We start from the raw sequence: 10421 nt of genomic DNA on the forward strand, positions 1-10421 counted from the left end.
GCAAGGAGTGTTATAGGGGCTGATAACATTTTCTTGGAAGGAGACTCTGCCATGGTGATTGATTGGATTCAGAATGTAGAGTAATAGGGCGACGATCATCTACTACTTAGGGATATTCAGAGGCTGGTAAGAGACTGTGACTCGTTTCAAGCTGCTCATGTGTATCGGAAGGCGAACATGGTGGTAAATTGGGTTGCCTCCTTTACTGCTTATCACTCTGGAGAGGGTCTATGGACATGGTCTGATACCCCCCACCTTACGCTATTTTATTTTTCTTGACTTTGCTGGCTACACTCATACTAGACTGATGTGAGCAACCGTTGTACCAAGAAAAAAATGAAGGTCTCCTACTACACACTCCGATGGGTGAACTTTTTTGTTTTTGCTGTTTTAGGTCAAAATCGATGTCGGAGCGCCACTCAAAGTCATTCCTCTACCGTCCAACTCCACCAAAAACATCATTGCGGAGGCATGTCGCGATCTTATCTGATTTTTTTCAATCTGAACAATAGACGAGCCAAGATCTCTTATGGCCACCAGCAACTCGATGTTTGGGTCGAACCGATTCCAAGTGGTAATAGATCTTATGTAAAGTTACTTGACTGGTGAAACTGAATTGCATATAGAGGGTAGGCACAGGGCCAATCATGAACATGGTTGAGTATAGAAGACGAGAGCCCTTATGGCAGCCTCCATGGACGTATAGTCCTGGGTCAGATGGACAGAGAAAGTGAGGTCAAATTAAGTAAGATTTTGATTGTTATAATGTTTTACAAATTGCGAAACTGTTAAATGGGGGTTAATGTACTTAACAATTGGATGGTTAAAGTGCAGTGAAATACCAACACGATTAACTAGACAGATGCATTTCTAGTTGATTGGTTGTGGTCTCATTCAAAAAATGACATGCCTCTGTAGAGTATAGAAGTCGAGAGCTCTTATGGCAGCCTCCATGTACATATAGTCATGGATCAGATGGACACAGAAAGTGAGGTTAAATTAAGTAGGTTTTTGATTGTTATAATGTTTTACAAATTGCAAAACTATTAAATGGGGGTTAAAGTGCAGTGAAATACCAACATGATTAACTAGACAGATGCATTTCTAGTTGATTACTTGTTCTCTCATTTAAAAAATGACATGCCTCTGTAGTATGTTCTTCAGTGGGGGCCATTGATTCTATGAACGTAACCATAAGAAATTTCCACGATTAGGTGTCAAAAGAGTTATTTATTGTGCAATTTTAGCACGTAACGTTCCTCTTTCTACCATAAATAAGTATCTTGCTTCCTCCCTTTATAATAGAAATTAGTTTTGAATGAAAAGAAAAATTATTTTTTCCCTTTATAATAGAAATGGCACTAATTCTGATAGGACTCTTGCACAATCTTCTAACCTGGAGAGCAAAGTTCACATGAAAAGATGATCACTGTGATTAAAGATAGCCAAAGGCTGCCCTCTATTCTTCTTCTTGTTCTTCTTCTTAATGCACCTCTTTGGGGTCTTTTAAGAAAAGGTTCCCTGGTAGCAAGTTTAGCCACTCATGGTTATTCTATCGAATCACTCTGCCCAATAGCAAATAAGGTTTGAAAATGACCAAGACGATTGGGAAGACAAATAGGTTGAGCAAGAGAGAACCATAAACCTGAAGGCTAGTCTAATTTAAAGACCTAACCTGGAGACCAAATATGGCGTGTTGCTGGAAATTGGACCCGGGGGCGGTCGTCGGTCGAGGAGGGGGAGCGGCAGGTGGACACAGGGGAGTGGCGGTCCGTCGGCGGGCGGCGTCCTCCGTCGGGGTGCCTGCAGAAAAGCCGGTGGCCGGGTTTTCCGGCGCCGACGGTCCGTCGGCGGGCGGCGTCCTCCGTCGGGGTGCCTGCAGAAAAGCCGGTGGCCGGATTTTCCGGCGCCGGCCCTCCGATGCTTAAGTCAGAGGGGGGCAATCTGTGTTTAAAGGAGAAAGAGAAGAACAATATCTTTTGAGTTTTCTGTCTCCAACCCCCCTTTGAGGAGCAAGGGTTCCCTTTTATAAGGGGGGTCGGTTTACCTGTGATGTGATAGGGCGAGACCGTTGTACGGCTCGGCATGTTGCTTGGACTGGCACACGATCGGGTGAATCATTGCATTGATGTCGGAGATGAGGCCGTCGTACGACCCGAGCTGGCACGCGATCGGGTGAATCATTGCATTGATGTCGGAGGTAAGGCCGAGATCAGAGACTTCTCATGGTTGACTGGACTCTGCTGAGCTGATTTGCCGTGGAGAGCTGTAGGTCCGTAGATAATAGAAGCCATGCGCATTAATTGTTGAGTAAGCCGGAGGTGCGCATTAATTGTTGAGTAAGCCGGAGATTCGCATTAATTGTTGAGTAGGCCGGAGGTCCGCATTAATTGTTGAGTGAACCGGGGGTTTGCAAAGGTCATGCGCAATAAATGCTGGGGCAGTGGCAGGATATGGCCCTTGGCCGGACCTCGGGGGGTACGGCCGTAGTAGGTGGTCGACAAGAATAGACCTCGGGTGTCGGGAATTCTCCAGGTCGGAGGTTCTGAGGTCGGACGTTCCGAGGTCGGACGCCGACTTCGGTTGTCCAAGGTCGGCGGTTATGCGGCTTCTTAGGGGCGGGGTTACTATATTGCTGGGGGAAAACCGTATTCCCCCCAACACTACCCCCAACTTCCGAGTTCGAGCAGCTTGCAAGCTCGGACGCGGGAAGTAGAAATTGTCATTGTGGTTATTGAGGTCGAAGGGAATCACGTCCGCACCCTTACGCGTCTTGGAGCTTTTATAACGGAGTCTGCACCCTTTGGCGCTTCGAGGTCGCTTTAGACGGCGAACTTACAACGGGGTCTGCGTCCTTACGCCTCCCAAAGCAGCTACAACGGGGATGGCGCCCTTTGGATCTCCGAGATCGCTTCGTACGGCGTACTCATGATGAGGGTCCCTGGGCCCGATGGGGCGGCGCCTCAATCTCGTGGTCGAGGCCCCCCTCATAAGTAGGTATGCCGTTTCGCGCTTCAAAATGAACACGCGGCATGATCCGAGGTCGGATGTTTCTGATCTCGTATTGGCAGAATACTGATCTGGGGAGGCTGAGGTTACATCGGCGCTCCACGTGTCCCTGAGGCTTATTAAATGAAGGGAGCGAGAGTGACGTCCGCTCGTCTTTCAAGGTGGTCCGGTTTTGCGGACCCATGATGAGGCCGTGAGATCCGATGGGACGGCGCTTCGATTTTGTACCCGACTTATTGATCCGGAGTGAATGCGGTGCTTCGGCTTCCGAGGCCGACACGTGGCGCAATCCAGACGGGGGGTGGGAACCGAACCCGCCGATCTGGGCCGTCAGGGGGGTCTATATAAACCCCACGAATCTGCCCTAAGAGTTCTATTTGGTTGCCTTTCATTTTTGCCGTTTCCTCCTTTGCTCCACCTTTCGACCAAACCTTGCCGACGGTGCCCGGAGCGATTTCCGGCGACTTTCCCGTAGGTTTCCACCCTGTGTTAGCTAGGGTTCCTCTTCCTCCTCCTCCTTACTCCCTTTATCTTTAGTTTATTTCATTTCTCTGTAAAATGGGTCTCGGTCCAGAGGAAGTAGGGTCGAGTTTGTCGGGGGAGGAGTTGGAGTTAATCCACTCCCGGTTCTTCTTCCAGCCCGGGTTTCGTCTCGAAACTGCGGGACCGGAGGATAGGGCGACGCGGCCGCCCCCAGGTCGGATCGCGATCCACCGCGAGACGCTCTGAGCCGGTCTGCGGTTCCCTGTTCACGAGTTCGTGAACAACTTGCTAGTAGAGTATCAACTCGTTCCAGCACAGCTTGCTCCAAATTCGTGGAGGACCATAATCGGGTTCCTGTCCTTGTGTCTTGCGCACGGGATCCCGAATCCCGATCTCGGTGAGTATTTTCCGCCGGTGTTTTTTATTAAAGAAAAACCCGGCGGATGCAGGGTGGCTATACTTCGCCTTTCGGGGCGGTATGTCACTCTTTCAGGGCGCCCCTTCCTTTATTCATGAGTGGAAGGGGAAATTTTTCTTTCTTGCGTCCGAGGTGCCGTGGGGGTTCAACCCGAGGTGGGGGCACCCTCGGTTGAAGGCTCTCAATAGGCTCTCCGAGCCCTCGGGGAGGAAGCTGAGGGTCTTGGACTCCCTACGGGCCCTCGGGAAGGGATTCAACCTAACCGAGCTCCTACGGGAGGACGTCTTGGCGAGCGTGGGCTTGAGTTCGGCGCGCCCCGAGGGTAAGAGTAGTCGCATCGCTTTGTTTTTATCTGTTTTTTCTTCTCACTAACATTGGTCTGACACTTGAGAAAATTTTTGGTTTCAGACATTTTCCACATGCCGACCAGCAACACGTCCCTCTTCTCTCGATTGAAGAGGCGGGAGGCCGAGGCCGGGGGGGCTATTCCCCAACCTCGGAAGAAGTCGAGGTCGGTTGGTGCTTCCACATCGGCCGGGACGGGAGGCCCGGAGGCGGGGGCCTCCACAATTGATCAGGGGCGGACACGGGCCGCCGGCGACGCGGGCCCAGCGGCCCCTCCTTGTCCCGCCCCCGTCGCCCAGCGGGAGGGGCCGACCGTAATCCGCTTACAGCGCCCGGGGCCTGAGCCGACCAGAGGCCCCGAAGTCAGAGGCCCCGAAATCCCTAGCTCGGACGAGCCGAGCTCTTCAAGGGTTTTTAGGGAGGAGTCGGCCGAGCCAGGATCCCCACTCCTCGAGGGGAGCTCGGCCATCCACGACGCCGATGTCGCACGCGCCGTATTTCGGCGTGCGATGCTTCCAGCGGACCGGGCCGAGTTCCGGAACTTGCCGCTGGAAGAGGTTGTCGACGGTACTTACCGCAATACCGCTCGGGTAAGCTACTTTCCCAATTTTCCTTAGACTACTGGTGAATATGTTAGGTTTTTCAACTCGTAATCGCTTTACCCTTTTTCTCTTGCAGCATATCCACGAAGTCGACACCCTGGTATTCATTGCCCAAGGGTGTCAAGAAGAGACTCGGCAAGTCAGCCGGCAGTTGGAGCTGGCTAAGAAGAAGATTGCCGAGTTGGGGGCGACGCTGGCCGAGGCCGAGGCGCGGAGGGAGGCCACTGAGGCCGGGCGCCTAGCAATGGTCGAGGTGCTTGAGGAAGAGAGGGCTGCCCACTCTTTGGCGAAGTCGGCCTTGCGCGCCTCGGAGGCGCGCCTAGGGGAGGTCCAGTCTGAGGTCGCGGGCCTCAGGTACGAGGGCGGGGTCCTGCGCCTCAAGATCGAGCAACTGGAGGCTCGAGAGAGGAGGGCACTCGAGCGGGCCGAACATGCCGTAGACTCCTTCAAAGAATCGGAGGAGTTTCGCGACATGTTAGAGGAGGAAACCGTCGACGGGTTCCTCCGGGGTTTCGACAACTTCCGAAAGCAGATGGCCCGGATCTGCCCCCAGTTCGATCTTTCAACGATTCGTCCGAGGATGAGGCTGGGTTACAGCTCCGATTCAGACGACGTTCCCGCCGTCCTGGCATCCGAGGCGGAGTCGGATGAGTTGGGCGCAGCCGAGCCTGCGACGGCGGTGGCCGAGTTGGAGGGCGTTCCCGAGGCACCCGCCGAGGCTCCCGCCGCAGACCCCGAACCCGTGCCCGCTGAAGACCCTCCAGTCATCGCCATAGATGACCCCGAGGGTGACGCCGACGCGACCGCCGCCCCTTAGGACTTAGATTTATTTCTTCTTTCCATTGTAATCGAGGGCGGCCTTCAAGTTTTTGAATGGTCGACCTCCAATTCTGTACTTAGCCTTTTGGCATTTCATCAATGAAAAATTCCTTTTGTCACTTCATGTTTATCTCTCTTTGTCTTTCTTTGTTGTAAACGAGGCCGGAATTTTAACTTATTGTTTTACCGAGCTACTTGATAAAGGCATGTTCTTTTTTGATTATGTTCCGCTTTCCTGAGTTCAGATTACACTAGCCAGAGGGAGCTCTGAGCTTAGATTTTTAGGAAACTTTTCTAGGTCCATGTTGGGGGGAAAACCGTATTCCCCCCAACATGGCGTATTCGCATTTACGAGCCTTAGTAAATAACAATAGCCGAACTCCACTCTTTGCAAGACCCAACTCTAGTGATCAAAGTGGTGCGGTTCATGGGATAGCCGAAGGCCGCCCATCAAGTTTGCGACCATACATGGACAAGCGACTCAATTTTAAAATAAAAGCTTGTTACAAAAAAAAAGAAATTAAATGCCATAGACATGTTTGAATCTGTAGATATATCATGAGCAAAATTCAAAACTTCCATTGGCTATTATTTTTGACAAATGGTCAGTCCATCGTAAGCACCTTCTTATTTTTTTTTTTTTTTTTGGTGAAGTGGATGTATCATACAGTATGAATATAGGTCAACCAAAAAAATAAAAAAATAATAGTTTTTAGAGCACACTAAGCGACCCTCTCCTTTTAATTCAAAGAGTATTTTCGGAGGGGTTGTTCTCATCAATCATTTTATTGGCCATGTTACTGCTTTTGCAGTTCCTTTCCATGCCAATCTTTTCATCAATCATTTAATCTTCTCGGTTCACTTCACGCGAGTCATCCATTCATCTCCTGCATATTCTTCTACCTCTATTTACCGTTACCTTTTCCCTAAGCTCACCACAGGTAAGCCGACCCTTGCTCCGTTTCATATAAATTATTCCCCGCTCCTCACTTGCGTCGATACGCTTCCATCCTACCCGAAGCTCCGTCTCTCCCCCCCTCTCGGCCTCTCTAAAAAGTAGCGACAAAAATGGGAGAGGACACGAGACCTAGCGTAGTGAGACTGTTTGGGTTCGAAGTGACGGAACCCGGCGAGCACGACCACCCCGCCGGCGGCAGCGGGGAGGACTGCCGGGCCGGAGGTTCGAGTGCCAGTACTGCCGCCGGGAGTCCGCCAACTCTCTGGCGCTTGGGGGCCACCGGGAGTTCACCCACAAGAAGGAGCGCCAGCGGGCGAAGCCGGGAGTTCCCCGCCACCCGCCGCCAAACCCCCCCACCCCACCCCACCCAAGCCGCGTTCTGGTGCCCCACTGCCGCCTCCTTCTGGCCCTCCTCCTGGCCCTGCGCCTCTCCTCCCTCGTCGTCGCCCTTCTCCACCGACCGGACCGTCTGCGACGACGTCGACCCCGGGATCGATCTCCATCTCAGCCTCGCTCCCTCGTCGCCTCCTTGATTCTTTAATTCTTAAAAACGTGAGATGAGATTGTTATAGTAGAAATTAAATAAATTTTGAGAGTTGTGCCCTTTTGCTCGAGCTCATGGCATCATGTTGTTGTTCATGTCCCTCTACATGGCAAACTATGGGCTCCGGTGGGCTCTTGTCCAATACGTAGGGCTCGTTTGGTTCGTGAGAAAAAAAGAAGAAAAATATGGTCAATAAAAAAGTAATAAAATGTCTCTTATTTGATTAGAGTTTTCAAAGGATAGAGATGAAAAAGTTGTATTTTCATGAGAATATAATTCCCACATTTTGGGCTTGTTTGGTTCGCGGGAAAAGAAAGGGGGAAAGTGTAGTCAACGGGAAAGTAATGAGATGCATCTTGTTTGGTTGGAGTTTTCAAAAGAGAGAGATTGAAAAGTTGTATTTCCATGAAAATATGATTTTCACATTTCATGAGAAAGTGTTTCTCATGAGAAACATGGAAAAGTTACTTTATTTTTTCTCAAAAAGATCCTTTAGCATTAAAGAGGCATTAAAGACCTCATTTTTATTAAATGTATAATAGGAATTACACATAACTTTTTCAAGAAAGTGGATGGTCAACCAAACATAAGCACACTGGAAATCTGTCACTTTTCCATGTTTAACCAAACATGCCAAAAGTACATTTCCAGGCATTCTCTTCCTAGGAATCTTCTTTCCATGAATCATATTCCTTGGAGAGAAAATACTTCTCGTCAACCAAACGAGCCCTTCATGAGAAAGTCTTTCCCATGAGAAACATGGGAAAGTTACTTTCTCATAAAGCGGGAATTACTCCATTTTTACTTTTTTCCAAAAAGGCCCTTCAGTATTAAAGAAGCATTAAAGAGGCATTAAAGACCTAATTTTTATTAAGGATATAATAAAAATTATACATAACTTTTTCTGAAAAGTGGATGGTCAACCAAACATAAGCACTTTGAAAATTTGTCACTTTCTTATGGTCAACCAAATATACCAAAAGTACTTTTTTAAACATTCTCTTTCTAGAAATCTGCTTTTCAATAATTATATTTTTAGAAAAAAAAATACTTTTCGCGAACTAAACGTGCCCGTAGATCAACACCCGCATCTGTGGATATATTAATTGAGACTGCAGCAACATATTAGTTAGAGTTTTTTTTAATTAATTAACCACATTTTTATTAGGGGTTTTGTTAGTTAACAAGTGTAGAGATAAAGGACTTACACATTGTAAATCTAGCATCCACCATAACAATCTAATTTTGGATAGTTAGATTGTTTTATATTGGCTAAGATAATTATGATTACGTGGCCTTCCATCTCCAACAGAGAGAAAAATATCTTGGCTCAACTAGATGTTGATGCTGGTAATACATTGTTGGTATCTGCTTTGCCTCACTATATATATGTTTACAAAAATGAAGACTTGAACCATGTGCAATAAATTTGAAAATAACTTCTTGCATGAAGTCTGATCCATTCAATTTATTCTTGTGAAAAGAGATAAAGTTAATTCATGTTTTATGACATAATCAACAACTTAAAATGGATCCATTCAACTATTCTTGAAACGTACTAAATTTCAAGAATTATAGTAAATTGAAAGCTTCAATAGCTAAATTTTTATTGTGTATTAATAGTAAAATTTAATAGTGGCCAAACAAAAACTCCCGTCCTTAATATTGTTGCCACTAATATCGGGACCTAAATGCCAAATGGAGATTTCCCAAGAGTCGAGCCTCAATATAGTAACTTATGTTATTATTATTAGCATCATTAATACTAGTATCCACAAAATGTAGAAAGAACTTCGCCCAAATCAAGTATTAGTATAGATACTATCATAGTCGATATTATTAATACCGAGTCTATATAACCAATAGAGAATTCTACACAAGTTGAGCCAAGAATTAAGCAACGAGCTTTAATGATATTGGAGTAGATGCTCCTATCACCAATACCATCGTTATTAAGCAAATAGAGAACTCTATAGGCCTTTCTATGGAAATTCTCATCAATAATACTAACATTTTAATACCTATCCCATATCATGCCTAGGATATAGTTTTTTTGCTTTTTCCAACTATTTTTGAAATATAATATGACAATAGGGTTCACTAGCTAATTTTTTGTTGCAAATTAAGCAAAATATTTTAATGATGGTTGAGCAAAAACTTCAGTCATTAATACTAGGATCCATATAGCGAGTGGAGAATTATGTACAAAATAAGCTTTATAAAGAATTTCTGGATATTAACACTGATATTATTAATACCAATCTCTGCATGGTGACAAAGAACTCTACACAAATTGGGTCATATTAAGTAATGAACCTTAGTGATGGCTGAGTAGAAACTCTCATTTATACCACATTAACACCACCATCATCAATATCATATGGTGATGAAGAACTATCATTAATATCGATCTTGCATGATGTATGAAGAATGATTTTTGCTTCCGTTCTCATGTTTTTTCTTGTGCTTATGCAAAAAACTTCTGTCATTAATACGACCTTGTGCAATGCATGGGATATGATCTTTGTCTTCTTTTCCAAATATTCTTAAAATAATATAAAATAATGGAACAAAATATAATAAATGAAAAGCCTTAACAACCATTTCTATTTCACATTAAGTGATGAACTTAATGCTCACCAAGCACATTAATATCGACATCATTAACATATGTCATATATTAAAAAATAAATTTTAATAATTGTGTGTACATTAATACCGACTTCTATATAGCAAATGGAGGACTCTCCACAAACTTATCTATTACATATTAAGCAATGAAGTTTAATGATAGCGAAAAATATTAATGCCAATATCATTAATATTGACGTCCATATCTTAAATGAAGAATCTAAAGGCTCTAATAGCTTTTTTTTTTTTGTATATTAAGCAATAAACTTTAATGATAGCCTAGTAGAAATTCTCTTCATCAATACCAGCTGTATTATTAATATTGATGTCGATATGGTGAATAGAAAATTTGCATAAGCTGAAATTCCATATAGAAACTTTTCATCATTAATACTGGATGTCATTAAATGGTGTCTATGTGGTGAACAAACAACTCTGCACAAGAGTCTCCACGTTAAAAATTTCCATCATCAGTAGGCATCATTAATACTAGTCCCTCGTGATATGTAGCATACTTTTCTTTTCCCATTTTTTTTGAAAGCCATATAAAGATATGATAAATTCTAACATCAATAGTAAAACTTTTTGTTGCACATTAAGTACTGAACTATG

This window comes from Phoenix dactylifera, chromosome 17, assembly GCF_051530095.1.
Source record: "Phoenix dactylifera cultivar Ajwa chromosome 17, Ajwa_hap1_PhDact_Kaust_v1.1, whole genome shotgun sequence".
Taxonomy (NCBI): Eukaryota; Viridiplantae; Streptophyta; class Magnoliopsida; order Arecales; family Arecaceae; genus Phoenix; species Phoenix dactylifera.